This window comes from Malania oleifera, chromosome 9 (assembly GCF_029873635.1).
Source record: "Malania oleifera isolate guangnan ecotype guangnan chromosome 9, ASM2987363v1, whole genome shotgun sequence".
NCBI classification, from domain to species: Eukaryota; Viridiplantae; Streptophyta; class Magnoliopsida; order Santalales; family Ximeniaceae; genus Malania; species Malania oleifera.
The window spans coordinates 62,825,928-62,848,474 of NC_080425.1; positions in this window are offsets into that span (position 1 = coordinate 62,825,928).

Genomic DNA, 22,547 nt, shown 5'->3' on the forward strand with positions numbered 1-22,547 from the left:
CCCGGGAGCGTGTGCCCCGGGCGGCGAAATTAAAAATCAATTTTAATATGGTGTGGAAAAACATGGATGTCGGAGTCGCCACTAACCTTTAGTGCGGTTAGAACACATGATTACTACCCCGTTAGGGGTAGAATCAGTCTACATTACCAGAGTTGGGGTCGGGAGTTCGGTTAGGCGAGGGGAAGGTACTAGCACCCCCTACGCGCCCGTTCTTACGAACGGTACCTAATTAATTTGAAATTATCCCTAAGTTAATCTAATAATTCTTCAAATTACTCCTATTTTATGAATTTATAAATAAATGTGAAAAATAAATAAATAAATAAAGATAACATATACATATATAATCCCTCAGAGCTTAGGATACGTGAAGCCCGAAGGCTCATACCCCCGCAATAAAATCATAGGGATTAAAATCAAAATTATTTAAGAAAATACGCTCCCACATTTTAAAATTGTAAGTAAAAGTTTTATAGGAAAATATTAGTATGGGAGGTTTTAATTATAGATATAATAATTTAAACATAATAAATAAGTAAATAAAATAGTAATAAACTAGAATATTAGGATACCAAAATACATACTAATCAACATATATAATAGAAGCTAAAATATCTAGCATACCAATAATAGTAGAATATAAACAATAATATAGACTAAGATAATGAGCAAATATTAAAATACTACATGTGCGTTATAAACAAAAATACTTAAACATACCATAATACACATAATTACGATAATAATAATAATAAATATCCACAAATAATATAATACGTAATAGATTACTATAATACTATATATACTAAACATACCATATAATAGCATGATACCAAAACACAAAGAATATTACCTAAAATATTAAACTTACCATAATAATTAATACCTTGTATATTAACATACTAAAAATATAATAATAATATATAATATTACCTAAAATGTTATATTACTAAATGTACACGGTCACCTAAAATACTAAATTAAATGTATAATGCTACTTACAATTCTAAGTTGCTAAATATAAATATCATTTATTCAAATAAATATTATAGCATTAAAAATTCCACAACAATGTTATGAACACGACAAAATGATAATACAATCGTATACAAGAAATAAATAAATAATAAACAATAATGAACATCAATATATACGCAATAGCAATATATATACAAAATAACATTAAGAAGAAAAAAATATATATATAAACAAATTACAAAAACATCACACGTGCGTGTGTGTGTTTGTGTGTGTGTGGACAAGTTGTCCAAGAGATGAAACTCAAAGAAATTAATCAAATCAGTAAATATTAACAAGGGAGAGTTAGAAACAACCGAGTAAGGTTTCAGATTGATCAGATAAGAAATCGCCGCTCGATTGGCTTCATCTAGTTGAATGCGCATACACCGACGATTCCACTGCTGCGGCGGTGAGACATCTGTGTAATAAATTAAAATGAAATTGTAAAACTCAAAATAATAATCTGAATGGTGAGAATTAAGATAAAAGGGTCAGAAACAACCTGGTAAAATTTCGTATTGATCGGATAAGAAATCCCGCTCGATTGCCTTCGTCTAGTTGAATGCGCAGACGCCGATGACTCCACTGCTGCGGCAGTGATACGACTTTGCAAGAAATTAACACAAAGGGAGAAAACTCAAAAGACGAATATGAACGGTGAAAATTAAGAAGAAAGGGTTAGAAATGACCTCGTAAAATTTCGCATTGATTGGATAAGAAATCGCTGCTTGATTGGCTTCATCCAGTTCGATGCGCAGACACTAATGACTCCACTGCTGCGGCGGTAATACGGCTGTGCAAGACATTAACACAAAGGGAGAAAACTCAAAAGAAGAATCTGAACGGTGAAAATTAAGATGAAAGGGTTAGGAAACACCTCATAAAGTGTCGCATTAATCGGATAAGAAATCGTTGCTCGATTGGTTTCATCTAGTTGACTGCGCAAACGCCAACGACTCCATTGCCGCCGCACAAGACTGCAAGGTAAGATTTTTCTTTCTTTGGTCTGTGCCTCCTCCCTTTGGCTTGGCTATGCCCCCCTTTTATAAAAAAAAATTCTGTAAACCCTAAAAAAAACTTCCTTTTTGATTTTATTTTTCTTTTTCTTTTCTTTTTTTTGCTTTTACTATTATGGTAATAATGAAAATAGTAATAGTAATAATAATTATTATAATAATAATAATAAAATCAATAAGGTAATAATAATAATAATAATAAATAATTATAGTAAAAGTAAAAATAATAAAGATACTATCAATAAAATAATAATAATAAGACTAGTAATAATAATAATACTAATAGTAATAGTAAAAATGACAATAATAAAATAATAATAATAATAATTATAGCAAAAAAAAATAAAAATAAAAATAAAAATGAAGTAATAATAACAATGTTAATAATAATAATAATAATAATAATAATAATAATAATAATAATCATATCGGGCCTGGGTAAAAATGGGGTGTCTACAATCGTGCACTCTGATATGAAGGCATCGGAATTGGTCCAGACAAAACTCAAATCAAAATTTGTCCTAGTTACCATCGTTTGTTACTGATCTTGGTGATTAGCTTGGCTCCAATGAAACTCAATCACAAAATCTGCCTCAGTTGAATGGATCTATAGCTGATTTCGGCCCTGCTTTCATATTCCAATTTGGTAAGAAAGTGCTTGAATGGGTCCCACTGAAACTCAATTCTTCTTGAATAAGCGGATCTTTGAAACCTGGCATGACTTTTGCCCCAGTTTGACTGCTCTTTCTCCACAAGGATCTTCTTTATAGAAATTACTGGTGATTCTAAGACCCTTTTGACTATCCATCCTCCTTTAAAGCTTTAAAGAGTAAGAAGGGTTTTTTTTCTTTTTTTTTTGTTGATATGATGAAGCACCAATTTCCCAATGAGCCCATAATGAACCAAATTTTGATCTTGGCCATATTTTTGAATCCCCAACTGACATACATGTCCCTGAATGTGTCCTTTTGAAACTCGGCATGACACCCACCCTAGTAGATGCATTTGTAGCTGATCTTGTCTATCTTACATTTTCTCCACAAGGACGTTCTTTGGATTGCATCCTTAATGTTTTAAAATCTCTTTGAAATTTAAATGAATAAGCATGCAATCAGATAACTCAATCTCAATGGGAACATGGATGGAATGCACAAACTTGCTTGACTTTGCTTGATTTTCTGTGCTTGTTAAATAGGAGACAAATTTTACCAGTACTTTGACACTAATGTAACTTTGCTAGCTTAGAGAATCATATCAATGGGAAAAACCTTTTTTTCTTTTTATTTTTTTTCTTTCCTTTTTTTAGCCTCATAACCATAACTTCTCCACTGTATCACCACTTAGAGGTTCTTTCTTGCCTATTTCAAGCTTGTCTCAAACTCCCTATCTTGAATTATAACTAGTATCTCGTTAAGTAGTTTGATCAATATTCCGATCTCAGGGTGGACTTTAAGACACGGGACAAAATGTAGGCTTAGGATTTAGGTTTCACCAAGAATAAGGAAACTAAGGTTCAAAAATCCCATCCCCTAATAAAGAATTCTGCCCCAGTGGTGCAGTATTCACGAAGTATTGACCGAACTTGTCATTTGAAAAAGTTGCCTACGTACCTTTGCAGGATCAGGTCATTACGTAGTTTAGACATAACATTGAGTCTGACAAATCATTTGAGACAACAACATATACCAATCTGGTTAGGACTTTCATTTGGACCGTAATGTAGGTTAGGGGTATGGGTTAAAGAAGAAAAGAGTTAAATAAGGCTCAAAATCATTGATTTTATCAAGGATAATTTGGTCAAAGATCACATATGTAGCATGTCCCTTATTTTTCTTTCTTCTTCATTTACCTCTTCTTTCTCTTTCCCCCTTTTTTATCTTCTTCTTCTTCTTCTTCTTTTACCGCAACTTTTGATTTTCCTTTTATAAAGGAAATCTTAACTTCATTTTCATTTGAACTTCATTTAGGACTGATCTTTTAAAACTGCCCCAGTGTGGGGTGTGATCCTTTGACGGGTTAATCAAGGATTGAATTTTTCAAGCTCAAAAGTGTTCGCAAGGGATTTCTTCTTTAACTTTCTTTTGGGTGGTAGAAAAATGGCCTACCATCATTTTGGTAATAATTTTTGCCTCAAATGACTTGTCAAACACTATAAGACCCAAATCAAGTTTGAATTTTTGATGAACTGACTTTTAAGAAAAGAATTGTTTAACATTCAGGCCCGAATGGGTTAGTAAGTGGTAAATCATTATTTGGTTCTTTTTAGGAATACTGGTCGATCAAAGATAGCCACCCTTCATTTGATCAGAATATAATCATCATACCTTTAAGACAACCAATCATAATTTAGATAACAAAGAAAAAAGACTTTTTCTCAATTTCATCAAACAAACGTAGGACAAAGCTTGATAAGTCATTTCTGTATATTTCTCCTATGACTCTTCTTCATTTTGAAATCCTCATCCCATAAAGCTCCTTGACAACCTCTTGAAGTGGCGTTCTTTACTAAGCTTCATCTTGGAGGCTTTTTCTTCATCATTTTTTTTTTTGCCCCATTGAATAGACCCCTAAAATCAACTCATGGCTCCAAGTCCTTTGTACTGATAAAATTATTTCCTATGTCACTTACACAAAATACAAGCAAAAATGGACAAAATTTGGCACAAGGTAGTGGTTCAAGGAGGATGAAATGAGATGAGACTGAAAAGCATTCTTATTTCATTCAATTTCCAAATAATTTAAATAAAAAGCATGGACATTCCTCTTGTTATCACCCTTAGGTGATCAAGCAGCATTTCTGTATCATGTGAGCTCACTTTTAAAGTTGAATACCAATCAATCTTCTAACCCGATGGCGTTTATTACATTCCTACTATGATCACGCAATGGGTCCCTATGATCATAACCTTTCTCTGTAGAGGGATCATCTTACTCTGCTCAATACTGGAATCCTGGATCTCAATTCTATCACCTTGGACCATGGTTTTAAAGATAAATTGGAATGTGATTATTGACCCATTTGAGATGATTATGCATACATGGTTATGAAATTGAGCATGGAATGCATGAATATGTTATGCAATGGGTGTTTATGCATGGGGGTAACTAGTGCACAAATACATACAAATAAGGATATGAACATGCATCAGCCTATCATGCATGGCTATGTGTGAAATTATGCGTGAATGCATAAGTGCAATGTAACCTAAATGACTACTTTGCCAGAATTTTGAAAACATCCCTCTAATGAAAGATTTCAAGATTAAGAAGACCATTGATGGGCCACAATTTCAATTCAACTCTTCCCTTAACCATTCCTTTTTTTATGACGGTCCATGTACCTCGTATTCTATGAAAGGTCAAATTATGATCGGAGGTTGGGGTTGACCCAAGCTAGTCAACCCCTTGGATTTCTTCAATGCGGGCTTGTGGACTTTAACATGCACTTGGACCTCGAGTATTTTAAAATATGGGCTTCAATATATTTCATGATGGGATTAGGCCCTAGTTTTAAAAGGACTTGGGCTTGAATTGCTTAGAAAATATTGGCCCGAATTTTTGGGTAATAGGGCCGAAGCCCATTTTTGGAAATCTGGGTTTGACCATTTTTGAAAATCAGGCCTGGGCCAAGTTTTTACTTAGGAAAAGGTCGGGTCTTGGTTTGTTTTTAAAGAATTAGGCCCAAGTTATTTGAAAAGGGTTGGGCTGACCCATATTTTAGAATGCTCGGGCCAAGTGCTTCATTTTTTGAAAGGATGGGCCTTGGTCTCATTATTGGGCTTTTTCAGAATACCGGAAAAGTAGTATGCATATCTAAATTGATGTCAAATACATGATATAATACAAAGTATCTCATAACATATATACAACATACTATACATGAAGAAAGATGTGGCTCATGTCCCAACCCAAGGTAGGTATACCTATTTTATTGGGTTTCTTCATAGCCCAATCCTAGTTAAGGGAAAACTATGGACAAGTGTGTGTGGGTAGGCCCTATACCTATAGACAACAGGTTCCCAACCTGAACCCTATCCTCACCCAATGGGCTTGGACAGAGTTCAAACTGAGCAGAGTGGTTCGCGCGCCCCCAAGGACCTTGTCCCATGAGGGCTAACGGTACTGTGCTCCTTTCTAATCCTAAAGGGTGAAGCCCGGGTAGAGAGCTAGTGAAAGTGTGTGAGTCCAGATTTAACCTAATCCCGTTATCCCCACATTTATTCACATGCTATTAAAAATATGAAAACAAGATATCTACAATTAATATATTTATTCAAAAGATATGGAAACACAATATCTGCAATTAATATCTTTATTCAAAAAATTTGGAAACAAAATATATTTAGTTAATATGCTTACTAAAAAAAAATAAGGAAACAAAATATTTACGATTAGTATACAAAATATCTATAATTAATATGCTTATTCAAAATATCTACAATTAATATGCTTTATTCAAAATATTTGGAAACAAAATATCTACAATTAATATTCAAAAAATTAGGAAACAAAATATTTTTAATTAAGTAAGGTTGTTTGTAAATTATGGAAATAAAATATTTACAATTAATCAAGGTTATTTAGAAATTAAAATTTTCACAAAATAAGGAGTAATTAAAAGATTGACTAAATTTGAACTTGGGATAGTTTCAAATTAATTACTGGCTCGACTCTCTAAGGTCCCCAGTGGATTCGCCAAGCTGTCGCGATGTCCCGGGAGCGCGTGTGCCCCGGGAGGCGAAATAAAAATCAATTTTAATTTTTAAGAAAAAATATGGAATGTTGGAGTCGCCACTAACCTTTAGTGTGGTTAGAACACGTGATTACTACCCCGTTAGGGGTAGAATGGGTCTACATTACCAGAGTTGGGGTTGCGAGTTCGGTTATGCGAGGGGAAGGTACGAGCACCCCCTAGGCGCCCGTTCTTACGAACGGTACCTAATTAATTTAGAATAATCCCTAAGTTAATTTAAAAAGTCTTTAAATTACTCCTTTTATGAATTTATAAATATACATGGAAAATAAATAACTAGATAAATATAATATATACATATATATATATATATATACATATATTCCCTCAGAGCTTAGGGTACGTGATGCCTAAAGGCTCATACCCCCGCAATAAAATCATAGGGAAAAAATCGAAAATAATGTACAAAATACACTCCCAAAATTTGGAAATCTTATAAAGTTTTTCTAAGTATGAAAACACTAGCTTGGGAGGTTTTGGATCCTATTCGGGATGAAAAATTAAAAAAAAAAATTTATTTTCATGTCTCAAAATATTTTTCCAGATTTTTCTATTTTATTTTACATTTTTGTATATATCCTGAATTTTGAACAATTAAATAACGAAAGGACAAATAATGAAAGTCAAGTCAAAAATATTTTTCAAATTTTTTCTAATTTCCTCTTTTTTTGTTCTTTTCATAGTTTTTTTGAAAAAAATAAATAATAAATAAAATAGTATAAAAATAAATAAAGAAAATCATACAATACCCATAACATTTTATAATACTACTATAGTAATAACATTGCCAATATGTATATATATATCATTGCACATAACTACTAATAATAAATGCTGCTAGAATAATAACATGTATACATCATAATTAATAACAATACAAGCCCTATACAACTTTAATCTGATCATAAATAATAATAACAATAATATGGAAGTAATCAAACCTTAAAAAGAAATCAATGTGTAACAAAATGGAAACAATAAATACAGATATGTGATAATATAGAAATAGTCGAACCAGGGAAACCAATATGTGGCAAAATGGAAATCCTAAAAATTCAAATAAGGAAACCCCAAAGATTAATATGAAATTTAATACTAAATACAACAAAAATATAAACTTATACATTAAAACAAATTTTATTATACTTTTAAAAATCCTACAACTATATTATAAATATTTTAATGTGTAACATAAGAGTTAAACATGTAAACTAAATATGTATTACACTAAATAAAACATTACAAGGAGAAAACTCAAAATATACCTGCATAAACAAAAACAAAAAAAAAATCCAAATATTATATATTGATACAATCCAAAACCAGCACAGAAACAAAAAAAAGAAATAAAATGGAATAAAATAAAATGGAATCATGTGTCCCCGTGTGTTTGTTCACGTGTCTGCATGCAGAGGGGCAGAAGACTCACCATCGGGACTGAGTATGGATCGCCGGAGTCTTCTATGACGCCATGGTTGCTAGATGGCCGCTGGGTTTGTCGATATTGGCGCTGCCGATGGTGGTTGCTGGTGTGGACGGTTCGGGCGATAGCGACGGCGACAACGTGCTGGGAGCCGTTACGGAGATCTGGTGCCCGCTGCTGGTGCTCACGGTGGCTGGAGGCGGAGCTTTGGTCGTTGGTATTGGGCGTCTCGGCCGTGGCTGGTGCTGCCGATGGTGGTGGCTTCGTTGCAGCGGGGCCGTGCTCTGCTGGAGTGAAGGCTGGGCTGGAATTAGGAGTTGCAGAGAGACGCTCGGGACCTGCTAGAACTGCCTACTAGTGTGCTCGGGTCTTCGGGTGGCTGTGTGGCCTATTGGTGTGGAGTTCCAAAGGGGCGGCTATGAATGGAGAAAAGAGAGACAGGGAGGCTGTGCGAGAGGTTGTGAGGCTTGTGTGAAAGAGAGAAGATGGCTCTTTTTTTTTTGTGCGTCTCCACGTGCTGTGCAGCGCCCCCCTTTGGCTGTGTGAATAAAGCCTTTATATAGGCATTCCCCAAAACCCTAGACCCACTAATAAAATAATAATAATAATAATAATAATAAAAGTAATAATAATAATATATGAAAATAACAATAATAATAATAATAACAAAGTAATAATAAAAATATATGAAAATAATTTGTAATAATAGAAAATTAATAAAAATAGTAATAAAGTAATTACAATAATATATGAAAATAATAATAATAATAATGATAATAATAAATAATAATAATAATAATAGCAAAATAATAATCATAATAATAATAATAAAGATAATAAAAATAATAATAATAATAATAATAATAATAATAATAATAATAATAAAAGTGTAATAAATAGTGATAATAATAATAAAAATAATGGTAATATTAATAATAATAAAAAGTTTATTATATTGGGTCTGGGAAAAAATGGGGTGTCTACATATACAATTAATAAATAATACACCCGACTCACATTGATTTTTCCCCAAACATGAATTATAGTCAAAACCATCATTTTCAAATACCTAACCCGTTCAAAAAATCATACATATATACACAGGCTTATATACTCGAATTTAACTGGTTCAAATTTAATAAAAAGCTCGTATAATTTATTCCCCTTACTTGTTCCTCGAAGTTCTGACTAAAACGAATGGGAGATGAAAACCGTAACTTTACGGAACCGCCACAAAAACTGATCTGGAAACCTAAGAGAGATGATCGAAGAGTGAGAGTTGCTTTGGGTAAGTGTAGAAGCGAGAGAATATCACGTGAGGGTTGAGAGATTGAGAAGTTCAAAGTTTTGTGTGTGTGTGTGTGTGTGTGTGAGAGAGAGAGAGAGAGAGAGAGAGAGAGAGAGAGAGAGAGAGAAAGAGAGAGAGAGAGAGAGAGAGAGAGAGAGAGAGAGAGAGAGAGAGAGAGAGAGAGAGAGAGAAAGAGAGAACAAAAATTTTTCTAAATAAAGTTGACCTAATTTCAATTTATTGGTTCTCAGCCCTTGCAAGAAACCGTCGACGGTTTTTCTGTGCTTGAAAAAACTGTTGATGTTTGGTCCTCACCAAACCCTTTTTCCTTCCTTTTCTTTTCTTCTAATTTATTTATTTATTTTTCTTTTCTTTTTCTATTTTTATTTTATTTTTTGGGTTAAAGTTATTACATTATCCCCTCACAAAAACTTTGTCCTCAAAATTTGCTAACCAATCATTTTTCACAAACTTAGAAGTCTATTACCTAACCACATTTCACTTATTTCAATCTAGTCTAATGTGTGAACAATTGCATCAGCTAGAATCAAATGAAACTATTGCTTCTCCCAAATATAAACACATTACTTGCGCCTCTAGCAATGTCTACCACAGTTTGGGTAAGCATGTAGACAAGCACCGGTCTATTGTGAAGCACCTAACTGTTCCTTTGGTTCTGATTAGGAGTGGATACGTTGTTCGGTGGCCCCTGACAATCTCGGGTTATATGGCCGTACTTGCCGCATCTAGATCATATACCACCCCTATCCTGACATTCTCCCCAATGCCTTTGATTACATCGAGCACAATAGGGGCGTGATGAATCGCCCTGATGCCCTCAATCATCCCTATTTGGCCTCGGGCCCACACTATCGCCATCTCCCCTCCAAGAACCCTCTTTGGCTCTGCTTGGAAGCTGGGAAGCATGGATCTCTTTCTTTGATCTGGTATCTTTGCACCCCTCTACAGACTCATCTTTGCTACGGTGGCTTTATCCACCAAGTCTGAGAAACTCTGTATTTGCAAGACTGCCACATATCCATAGATCTTTTGTTTCAAACCCCTCTCAAACCTTCACACCTTTCTGTATTCATTCGAGACCATGTAGGGGGTGAAGCGAGAAAGATCCACGAACCTAGCAGGGTACTGCTGCATAGTGAGGTGCCCCTGGGTCAGGTTCGGGAATTTCTCTGCCTTTGCCTTTCTGGTGGTGACGGGAAAGTACCGGTCATAGAAGACCTCCTTGAAACTACCCCAAGTCATAACTGTGCATACTGCCCTCTACTCCTCCAACAGCTTCACTGCTAGCCACCACCGCTCGGACTCTCCTCCCGGCCTAAAGGTGGCGAAGAGAACCTTATGCTCCTCAATGCAACTCAGCATTGTCAGTATTTTCTCCATCTCCTGCACCCAACTTTCAACCATGACTGGATCAGTACCTCCTACAAAATTAGAGGGTTTTAGCTGAGTAAATTGCTTGATCGAACAACCCTAGTTCACAGGTTTGAGCCCCATGTAATTGATTTTTCAAAAATATGTCCGTTATAAATTTTAAAATTTTTCGCGTTGTAGTAGCCTAATAGCTTCTAGTCAAAAGCCTGTCAATAAATTACACAGTCAATTTTCACAGGCAGTAGGGTGGCAATCGCCTGTCACTTAATTTCTCAATTTTAATAAACAGGCAAAAGGGTGACAGTAGCCTGATGAAGCCTGGACAAGCTTCTTAAAAAACCTTGTCATGTGCCTATCAAGGTCTAGGTAGTAGCCTGACGACCTTTTGTCTGTGTATTTTAAAAACACTTAATTGATCAACCTACTGACTATTTTCAGTCAGGCTCCTTTCAAGACAAAATTCTAATTTTCTAAAATATTTTTGTACTAACTCTCTTTGTGGCTCACTTCTTGGAATGTCAATTTTTTTCTTTAAAAAATATGTTCCAAGTTTTAAGAATAAGATCTCTAAGTCTTTTTTTGCCTAATGAGCTTCAAAATAAAATTTCATACTCGAAATATACTTGAAGGACTTACAAACATGTCTGATTGATTCTCTCCAAATCTTGAACTCTTTGAGAATCTTCATGAATGTGTTGCTTTGAGTTCTTTTTGTTGCTGAGGTTTCAATGTTCTTGCGATCTTTGAGTCTTTCCATGTTGGAATCTTGAGATTTTAGAATTGATCACTTGTGTTGATATGAGCTTTCAATGTTCTTGTGATCTTTGAGTCTTTTCATGTTGGTCTATTGAGATTTCAGATTTGATCACTTGACCTCAAGAAGTATGCTTTTGTTTCAATACCTGAAATATCAAAACTTTGAAGAACATTAGATAACCTTACTTTGTTATCATCAAAATCAAGAGTCATAAGCCTTGTTTAGGCCAACAATCTCCCCCTTTTTTGATGATGATAAATAAGGAGCAAAAATAGATAATCCTTAAAAGGCTCCACCCTACAATAAGCATAGATCTTCAAAGTTAATATAACATTAAAGCACAATTTTAAATATTTCACAACTATAGAATTTCAAAAGGTCATCATGCTTCTATATAAATTCATCATTTCATATTCATCATGCATACTCCCCCCTTTCGACATAAACATAAACATATTCCAACATATGCCAAAAAATAATATATTCCAAAACATACACCATACATACCATAATCATCTTTTGCTCATACACATACTCCCCCTTTTGACATCAATAAAAAAGGAAATAGTACAACCATATAAAGAGTAAGTGTACCATACATAAGCTAAATATGAACAAAAGTCAAAGTTTCTAAAAGTTACAAAACATCATAGATAAGCATAATCAAGCATAACATTCTAAAGCACGATCTTCAGCAACTTCTTTTCCTTTGGAGCCTTTTCCTTTAGAAACTTCTCCTTCTTCCTCAGTCTCTTCAGTAGAGTCCTTATCAGATTTTTCTTTAGATGCTTCATCACTTTTATCTGATTCTTCATTGTACTTAGCTTCACTAGCAGGTGCAGAACTAATATCCATGGGGGCTGCACGAGGGATATGTTGTTCTATCTTTTCAAGACACTAATCTAGTGATGAGTATTTAGTGTCCATAGTGGAGACTCTTTCTTGAATTGAAGTGAGACCAGTCCGCATGTTAGAGCTAAAGCTAGAACAATGTTGGTACAAGGGAATGAACCATGCAGACATATCAACTTCTTCAGGAGCTGGATTAGGGTCTTCTGGCTCCAGTTGTGTAGGCCTATTTCCTTTTGAAAATTCATTTTTAAATAAAAATTTACTTAGTCTCTCATACCAAGCTTTAGGAGCTTGTTTTAAACCATACAAGGCTTTAGTTAATCTAAATACATGATTGGGGTGCTTTAACTCTTCAAAACCCGGTGGTTGTTTTACATAAACCTTTTCATTTATATACCCATTTAAGAAAGTAATTTTTGCATCCATTTGATAGAGCTTGAATTCCTTATGGGCTGCATAGGCTAGGAGCATTCTAATTGCTTCCATTCTTACTACGGGGGCAAAGGTTTCATTATAGTCAATACCTTCTTCTTGATTATATCCTTGAGCTACTAGCCTAGCCTCGTTTCTAACAACTATCCCATTTTCATCTTTCTTATTTCTAAAGACTCATTTAGTTCCTATGATTGAATGATCTTTAGGTTTGGGAACTAATTTCCATATTTGACTTCTTTCAAATTGATTAAGCTCTTCTTGCATAAACATAATCCATGAATCATTATTTAATGCTTCTAATATATTTTTGGTTCATCTTGAGATAGGAAAGCATAATGGTTGCATATATTCCATAATGAAGATCTAATGGTTACTCCTCTTCAAGATTCTTGTTGATATTATTGGTCACACCAAGTTTTGATCATAACAAATACTCTTGGCACTAATGGTTGTATGGAGGATTGTATGCAGGTTCACCTTGTGTGCACTTTATGACTAAAAGACATATCATAATGGCGTGCGATGTTCGTGCCGAAGAATGAAGATCTATGTGTTGTATTTTTGTATTCAATTTGTTTATTTCTTCATTCTTGGATGTAATTTATTTTGAACTGTGCGTGTGTACGACTTGTAATAATTTGCATCATGCATGGTAGATAGGTATGCTCAACCATAGTTGGACTTTAGGTACCTACACAGACCTTACGACAGAAAATTCTTAAGTCTCTAAACAAATGCATTAATAAGTCCCCATTATCATCTTCATATCAGCGAAATTAAAATTGGCTAAAGATGGACTTAAATTGAAAAGGTTGAGAGGCTTCGGGCGACTGAACCTAGGCCATGTAAAACGGTTCGGGCGGTCGAATCAGTCAACTTATTGACTCTGTGTTTGGGAACCCGAACTCATTTTGAACGTATCTTCTTCGGGCACCCGAACGCCTATTAGAGCAAATTTTTAACTACTTAGGCGACTGAACGTTTACGTTCAAAAGTGGGCTCAGGCGACTGAACTGCACAGTTCGGTTAACTGAACTCATCTTCAGGCACCCAAACCTCATACATTTGGCTACTAAATTTGGTTCAGCCAACCAATCCTCAATTCAGGCACCCAAATATCTTAATGTTGAATTTTTGACTGTGTTTGTTCGGGCACACGAACCTCAGGCCAGGCACCCGAATCTTGCAAGTTAAAATAATTTTTATCGATTTTTAAATGGGGTAAACTGGGTTAATTTTCTTAATGGTCCTTTAAAAAATTCTAATTATACCCATTGTGTCCCCAACGGTCAAAAAATCCTCCTTGCCTATATATACCAATTCATTTGTCTTAATTAGCTAGAATTAGCAAACTTAATTAGGGAAAAAATTCTCTCAACTCTCAAAATCCTAAAAACCCTATATTAGCCAAATATTTCTTGAAAACACTCACATACTCCTCATTCTTTTTCTCTAAACACTGTGAGTGTTTCTATAAGGCTATTGTGCTTAAATCTCTCTAGCTTATACTCTCTCTTGGTATCTTGATTGATTGATTTTATTTGAGAGTATAGCCTAAAAGTACTTCCACCGATTTCATTTGATAAACCTAGTGTGGAAAGACTTTGAGAAATTTTGGTTCTTGCATTATTGTTGCAAGTTACCTAAGCCTAGATTTTGTGTGCGAAAATCCTTTTGTAAAAAGCTAGCCTTTCAAACAACTCCATTGTGCTTTGTACATTGAAATATCCTATTGAGTTTGTTTGATTTATCTTGCTCAACATATTTGAAACCCTGATCTGATATTGTGATATTAAAATACTGTGTTTCAAATCTCGCTTAGATACACACTCTAGATCTTGATTGATTATCATACTTGATTGAGTGGTTAGCACACATTAGAGCACTGAGCATATTTACATATCATTCGTGATTGTGTTATTGATTGAGCTATATTAGTGCACACATTTGCTTGTCTAGAAGTGCATTTCCATGTGCGCATTTTTATACACATTGGTTGTATTCCAAGCGCGAAACTGAAGAGGGATATTAGCCCTATGGAATAGTCCCGGATTGGCTTAGACTCGGTTAGGAAAGCTAGGTGTGTCATCCTATTAAGGCGTGTTGGTTGAGGTCATCCCCTTGAATTGACCTGATTTGTTTATGTGCCACTCCACCCATTTAAGTGAGTATTATAGTGGTAATCCTTGTGCAGGTGTGGGCTAAGGTGGGGACGTAGGCACAGTTGGTCGAACCCCGATAACATATCGTGCGTGTTCTTTACATTTATGCACTTTACTTTTATCACACGTGTATGTTTGTTTATTGATTGCATAGATTGGCCCTAAGTTGTGTAATAATGTTGATTAACCAATTGACCTAATCGATAATTTTTTAAATACCAATTCATCCCCCCTCTTGGGATTGCACCAAAGCTAACAATTGGTATCAGAGCCTCGTAACTTAGACTTAGACGTCACTTAGTTATGAGATCATGATGACTCATATTAGTGCGTCCCCTTCATGCAAGGGAAGACTAGTCACACACCCAACTGTATTCTGTGGTATTGATTATGCTATATGAAAATTCAAAATGACTATATATGTGAAAGCTTTGAATTGGAAACTATGGAAAATCATTTATCAAGGTGATTGTGTACCTATGAAATCTATTAGGTGTACTGATGTTCCTAAATCTGAGTGTGAAATGAATGATCATGATAGGAACTTAGTACAAGTGAATTTTGATGCCATGAATACCTTACTGCACACATTAGATTCTAACATTTTATGTGAAGTTATGGTGTGTAGTAATGCTAAGCATATATGGGATGAACTTCAGAGGAGATATGGTGCACCTAGGAAAAACAAGGCGATCTCTCTATGTGACTCAAGCTCTACTGATCTTGAGGGAGGTAACCAGTGCCTTATTGCCTTAACTGAAAATGAGGTTATCTATGTTCCTTCTGCTTTAGTAGATAAATCTGGTGATGATTTATGTGATGAATTGAATGATGCATCTGATACTGAATCATATAATAGCACTGATAGTAAGAGCATGCCTACTTATGAGGAATTGCAAATTGAATATCTTAGGACTTATAAGTCACTTGTTAAATGTAATAAGAAATATTCTATTTTGGAAAACAAGTATGAAGCATGCATGAAAGAATGTGACTCTAAAGTTCTTGCTGAAAGATAAAATAATTTGAAAATCAAAAGACTAGAAAGCAAGCATGGATCATTAGAAAATGAATTAACTGTTTTGAAATCTAAAGTCTCTAATGATAATAATAAAGATCACTTGATTGCAGATCTTAAAAGTAAAAAAAAAAAATATGTCTAAAGAACTTTTGAAACTTCAAAATGTTTGCAAAAATTTGGAGAACTCAAAAATTCAAGATCTAAAGAAGGAAATAGAAGACCAATCTAAGATCATCTACATATTCACTAGAGGCAAGGAAAACTTTGATAAACTTCTAGGTGCACAAAAGATGACCTTAGATAAGGAAGGTATAGGTTATAATGTAATTGAAAATAAGAAAAGAAAAAACCTATACATGGGGTACTTTGTAAAATAATCAAAATATTATGCTAGTACCTCGTTTGGTCCGTGCATTCACACCACATGCATTTTATGTAAAAAGAAGGGGCACACAAAATTTGATTGCCTATTTAAAAGGAAAGGTGTGAAGCCCAAACAGGTTTGGAAAGTTAAAGAATCACCTACCCCTAACCCATCTAAAATAAAAAGTAGAAAAATGGTATGGGTAGTTAAGAAAGAAAACCCCTTGAAAGACAAGGAAGAACTTGCTCAAACAGGAATTGCATGATCACATAGCTCTTCCTTAATAGTTAGGATTAGTCATAGGGGGTAGCACTCTCAAAAGGATGAGGGAGTGGCTTGGGACTAATAAATGTAAAATCTTAGTATATTCATCATTCAAAAGAGCACCGAGTATCTTGGAGAATTAAGCCAATATGTAAATTCAAGTCTAAGTGAATATTCTTGTTGGCTTAAATATAAATCATTGACAGCTTGAACAAAAATCCTCTCCTTAGTGAACATGGCATGTGTACCTTATATTTAAACTTCAAACTACATAACCTCTTGCTTAAATATGAACATCTAACGTTAAGCATACTTTATCCATTGTTCAACCTTGAGGTTTGGAAATTAAAGTCAAAAATCCTGCCCAAATCTTACCTTGAAGCCATATCATTGCCCTAAGTCGTACAGATAATCCATAGGGTCTCTTGCTTTAAAAAAATATATCAACTAAGAATAAATAGACCAAGGTCGGGTGACTGAACCCATAAGTACATTTGTACTTCAGTCGACCGAACAAGAAGTTAGACCAAGCTTTTGAGCACTTTAGGCTGCTGAATTATCTTCGGGTCCCCAAATATATTTTCGAGTTACCTAACTAAGGTTTCTGGTGACCGATTGGATCAGCTCAAAATTATTTCGAGCGGCCGACTCTCGAAAATACAAAATGGTGCCTGAAATTCAGTCGACCGAACTTGGCTTCGAGCTGCTGAAAATACTCAGTGGGCTCTCATAATTAAAGTTGTTCAGATGACTGAACCATTGCTCAGGTGCCTGAAACACACTGATAAATATGGTTCTCTGCGAAAAATGGTTCATTTCTTCCACAAATTTGACAGCCTCCTTAGCCTTTTCTTTTATATCCTTGCCCAATCTTCTATGAGATTTGTTTCCATAGCCAAAGTTGCCGCGGCTATTCCATTAGAGTAGTGGTTCCCCACACTCGATCGGAGAATCAAATACGAGAAAATCTTTTGCCTCAAAGACCCCATCCTAAGAAAGACCCTTGATATCAAATTCCTGCAAACTCACTTCAGCAATGTTCTAGACATGTTTCGTTACCAAGGATGGTATGAGTTTATAGCCTTTCAGCCGAGAGGGATGTACCTGCTGCTCATCCGGCTCTTCTATGCCAATCTTGCTCAAGATGGCCAGGGCTACTACACTAGGGTGCTGGAGACAAATATCCACTTTGATGATGCCTACTTGGCAGAGACTTTTGATATCCAGCATGGTGACTTCATCTGCCCTGATTCTTCCTCCACCTGGATAGCTGAGCAGGACTTCACTGTGAGTACATTTGTTAATTGGTCATGACAAATCTAGTAGCTGACTTAACCCATACTCCCAACTACAGATCCTTGACTCTAGAGGCAAAGGTGGAACACCACCTGATTTCCTATAACATTTTGCCCAAGTCAGGATCGAGGGATCATGTGTCCTACTTGTACTACTTCGCCATGTGGTGCCTCTTCACTAGGAAGAAGCTAGACCTGCCTAGATTGATCTTACGGTGGATGTTTGTCAAAATTGTTAACTTTATCGGTCACGCCCGGTTTTGATTATGACAAATACTCTTTGTATCTAATGGGTGTTTGAGATTTTGTGTAAGATCTGAGAGTGTTAAGATCAAGATATGCACAAAGCAAGCAAAGCCTGAAGACCAATTTCTATTCAATATTGTAATATATCTCATTTAATTGGTCTATAATAGTAACTAGGGCTCTGGTTTGTAATAAGCTCACACACATCACATGTATGATAATACATAAGCTCAAACAAACCGTGAGTGAGAAATGACCTTAGAAAGACCTTAGAGTTTTCGGTCGACTGACGCTGAACTATTTCGGTGTCTTCAAAATTGGACCCCAAGTGACCCTAGGACACACATTTTCAGATATACTTATTAGGCACTTGAATAGGGCTTGTATGCTTCAAGACGGGACTGAAATGCACACTTGGTACACTTTCGGTCGATCAGCCAACACAATTCATTTTGGACTGGTCGACCGAATTGGACCTGGGTCAACAGTTGACTAAAGTCCTAGTCGACCGAACCAGATAGTTCAAAAAACCCTAGTCGACCGAAATCCCCTGGGGTTAAATAGTTGACCATCTGGTTGACCGAGACAAAAATGAACTACAACTACCTAGTCAACCAAAGGTCCTCGGGAGAAATTCCAGTGGTCTGGTCTACCAAACCAGCCAGTTCAAAATGGCCTGGTCGACCGAACCTCATAAAATTGAGAAATCGCCCTCTCTTGGTCGACCGAGCCCTCAGTTCAAAAGTCCCCTAGTCGACCGAACCATATGAGACTTGGTCGACCGAACCTATTCTGGTCGAACGAACCTCTCGGGTTGCCTTGATTTTTACCACAGTTAAATATTTTTTTAAATAGGATTAAAATGCTTTAAATATCATTAAACTTCCCTAATAATACCCAATAGGTCTCCAACGGTCATATTTTCTCTCATGCCTATATATGTGAGATCATTTGTTAAAAAGAAAAATGATTAACTACTTTGATTAGGGGAGAATCCTCTGAAAACCTAAAATCCTATAATACTTATTTTTTAGCCTCATTCACTCAAGCTTACCCTCTATCAGTGTCTAAATCATTTGTAAGTAGATTGAGTGTCTGTTTGCAAAGGTTTGCTCTCCTTGTTTTACTTGCTTAACACGATTCTATTTGAGAGCAAAACGTAAGGATTCTTAGGGCACTTTGTTGATAAGTCTATCCTAAGAAGACTTTGTTAGATCTTCTAAGCTTGCACCATCATTGCAATATTCTGAGAAGATTGTATCGTATTTTGTTTGCAAAATCTTTTCAAAATCATTTTGAAATATCTAGTGTGGTTTATATTGATAAATATATTTGAAGAGATATTTGTTTATGAGATAGTGGTCTTTGTTGCAATATTCTTTCACTCATATATTATTTGCTGAATACAAAGATTACATATCTTTTGCAAACCAAGCATATACTTCATTTGATACTCACATGCTTGAGATATCTTACTGATTGAAATACTTGAGACTTGACATCTTTGTGTGAACTTATTGGCTGAATATCTTGTGATACAAAGATTGCTTATTTGACACTCTCACGAATGCATTACACTAATAGAAAATACTTTTGAGAGTTGAACCATCTAGACCACATTAAGCTTACATATTGAATCATATTATGGTGTATGTTATTGCGCGTATTTGGGTACATATTTGCTTTACACGAAAGCACAATCACTGTACCATTTGATAGTAATACACATCTGTTGTATTTCCAGGCACGGGCCTGAAGAGGGAGACTAGCCCTAGAATAGTCTTAGATTGGCTTAGACCCGGTTAGAAAAGCTAGGTGCGTCGTCCTGTTAAGGCGTGTAGGTTGAGGTCAGCCCTGTGTTAATTTGACCTGGTTGTAAACGGTGCTGCTCCACCCTTAAGTGAGCTATTAGTGGAATCCTCCAGCTTGCGAGCTAGAGGCGGGGACGTAGGCACAGTTGGCCGAAACCCGATAACATATCGTGTGCCTTGTTTATATTTTTGTACTTTATATTTACTACACATGTATGTTATGGTGTGAATGATGCGTTTGACTTAATTTCCACATCATTTTTATCTACGCATCTGGAATTGCATATAAAGGCCCTAGGTTTGTGTAATACTGATTGTAGGATTAGTTGAACTTAGGAAGAAAGTTTAAAAGTCCAATTCACCCTCCCCCCCTCTTGGGAATACACCTTTTCTAACAAAAATCGTGAGAAAGAGGATCATTTTGCCCTACGATGGAATTCTATCTAGGATATTTGTTAGGGAAAGGCTGAATAGGTCACCACTAGCTACCATCAAGGAAGTGCGGCCCTCCGTCGTCTTCAACTCGACCACTTTAAAGTTGATGGGATACGAGCTCACTGGCAACATGTGGTTGCCTATTGCACATGAGAGAGGGCCAGGAGCTCAGGAGGTCCCACAGGAGCTGCCCCATGTACCATCTAGCATTGAGATCATGGCAGCCATCACCAATCTCTCCGCCTCGTTTGAGGAGTTCTGAGTCTCCATGACTGAGCAGACATCTTTTTCACAGGCTAGACTTGACTCTCTTATAACGAGTTCACTGACTTCCAGTCCGAGGTGCGGGCTAACTTCAACATCCTTGGTTAGTGGCTGAGAGAGATGAACGACGAGGATATCAGGGAGGATGAACAAATGGAGTTGAGTGGAGAAGAGGGAGATGATGATCATAATGATGGAGAGACCTAGGAGTGCTTCATGAGGATCCATTCCGTCGTACTACAGCTCCCTATTTTGATCATTTGTTATGTTCTATTTAGATACACTTTCTATTATTTCATCTGTATTTATTTTTAAAAAATATTTTATATTTTTTCCTTTGACGATCACTTTCACCACACACACACAGATACTATGATATGACGATTGTGCTTTTGATTATGATATACATGTGCAGTACTTTGATTTGTATGCGCTTGTGTTTAAATGACTATTCTGTTGAAATACATGCTTAGTATAGAAAGTCTCCTGCATGACAGATGCAGTTGATAAGAATTACCTATTGGTAGATTATAGGTTCTCGCATGCCTTACTTTTGAAATACTGCTTGTTTGAGAATCGTTTTTGTGCATGTTAATTTTGGGAAATGTCCTATTTACAACCGGCATGCTGCCAAATTTTCTATAGTCATTTGCCCAAAATAATTGAGATGATTTTCTTTGTTGTATGCAAATGTGACTTATTCTTAAAGTGTAGATATTTACACTTGGCTCATTTGTGTTAAATATTGGTAGATTTATTTAACGCGCTTTGTTGAATCAGGTGTAATCCCAAGAGGGGGGGGGGTGAATTGGATATTAAAAAAAAAATTAAGCCACTTAATTTCCTTTTACACACTTCTTATAAATTTACCAACTACTTCTTGTTGCTCTATTATGTATGTGTGTGGTAGTCCTATCTATGCATGCAATATACTCAATTTAAATACAACGCAGAAAATAAAGAGTAGAGGGAAGAGAGAAGACAAATGCGATTTTACGAGGTTCAGCCGACTTGGCCTACATTCTTGCCTTGAGCAACCACTCAAGGATTCACTAAAACCCTGCTCCTTAAAGTGGGACGAAGCTTCCCTTACAAACCGCTGCTTATAAGAGGTACAACTCCCTCCTTATCCACTACTCACAAAAGGTACAGCTTCCTCCTCACACCCGGTTCATAACCCGAACCGTGTTTACAATGAAATCTAAAAATAACACTCAAAACAATGCTTCTAACAAAAGCTTGTGAGTGCAATTCAATTTCCTAGTACATTAACATATGATATAACTTGAAGCTCGTGAATGTATGAAAACGATAAACTCGTTTTATGTATGATATACTTGAACACACAAATCCCTATCTAATCAAAACTCCCAAGTGAAAATATATTTGGAATGCTTTGGAGTCAACTAGGGTTCTTGATTCACTTTGTAAAGATGCACAAGTATATTTGAAGCAAACTAGTTAGCAAAAAAAAAAACTTTGTCTTGAAGACAAACACAATAAACTTACAAAGTTTCTTTCAAAGTTCAATCTTTCCACCAAACTAGATTTTTCAATAAAAAGACCCTATGAACAATATATATATATATATATATATATATATATATATATATATATATTTTTATATACTCTTGATTCCAACAATCAATGAACCAAGCTAACAAGACTTTCTCACAAAATGTTTTTTTTTTTTTTTTTTTTAAAAAAATTAACTTTTATATGTGTATGCACACTCAAGATAAAAAAGAA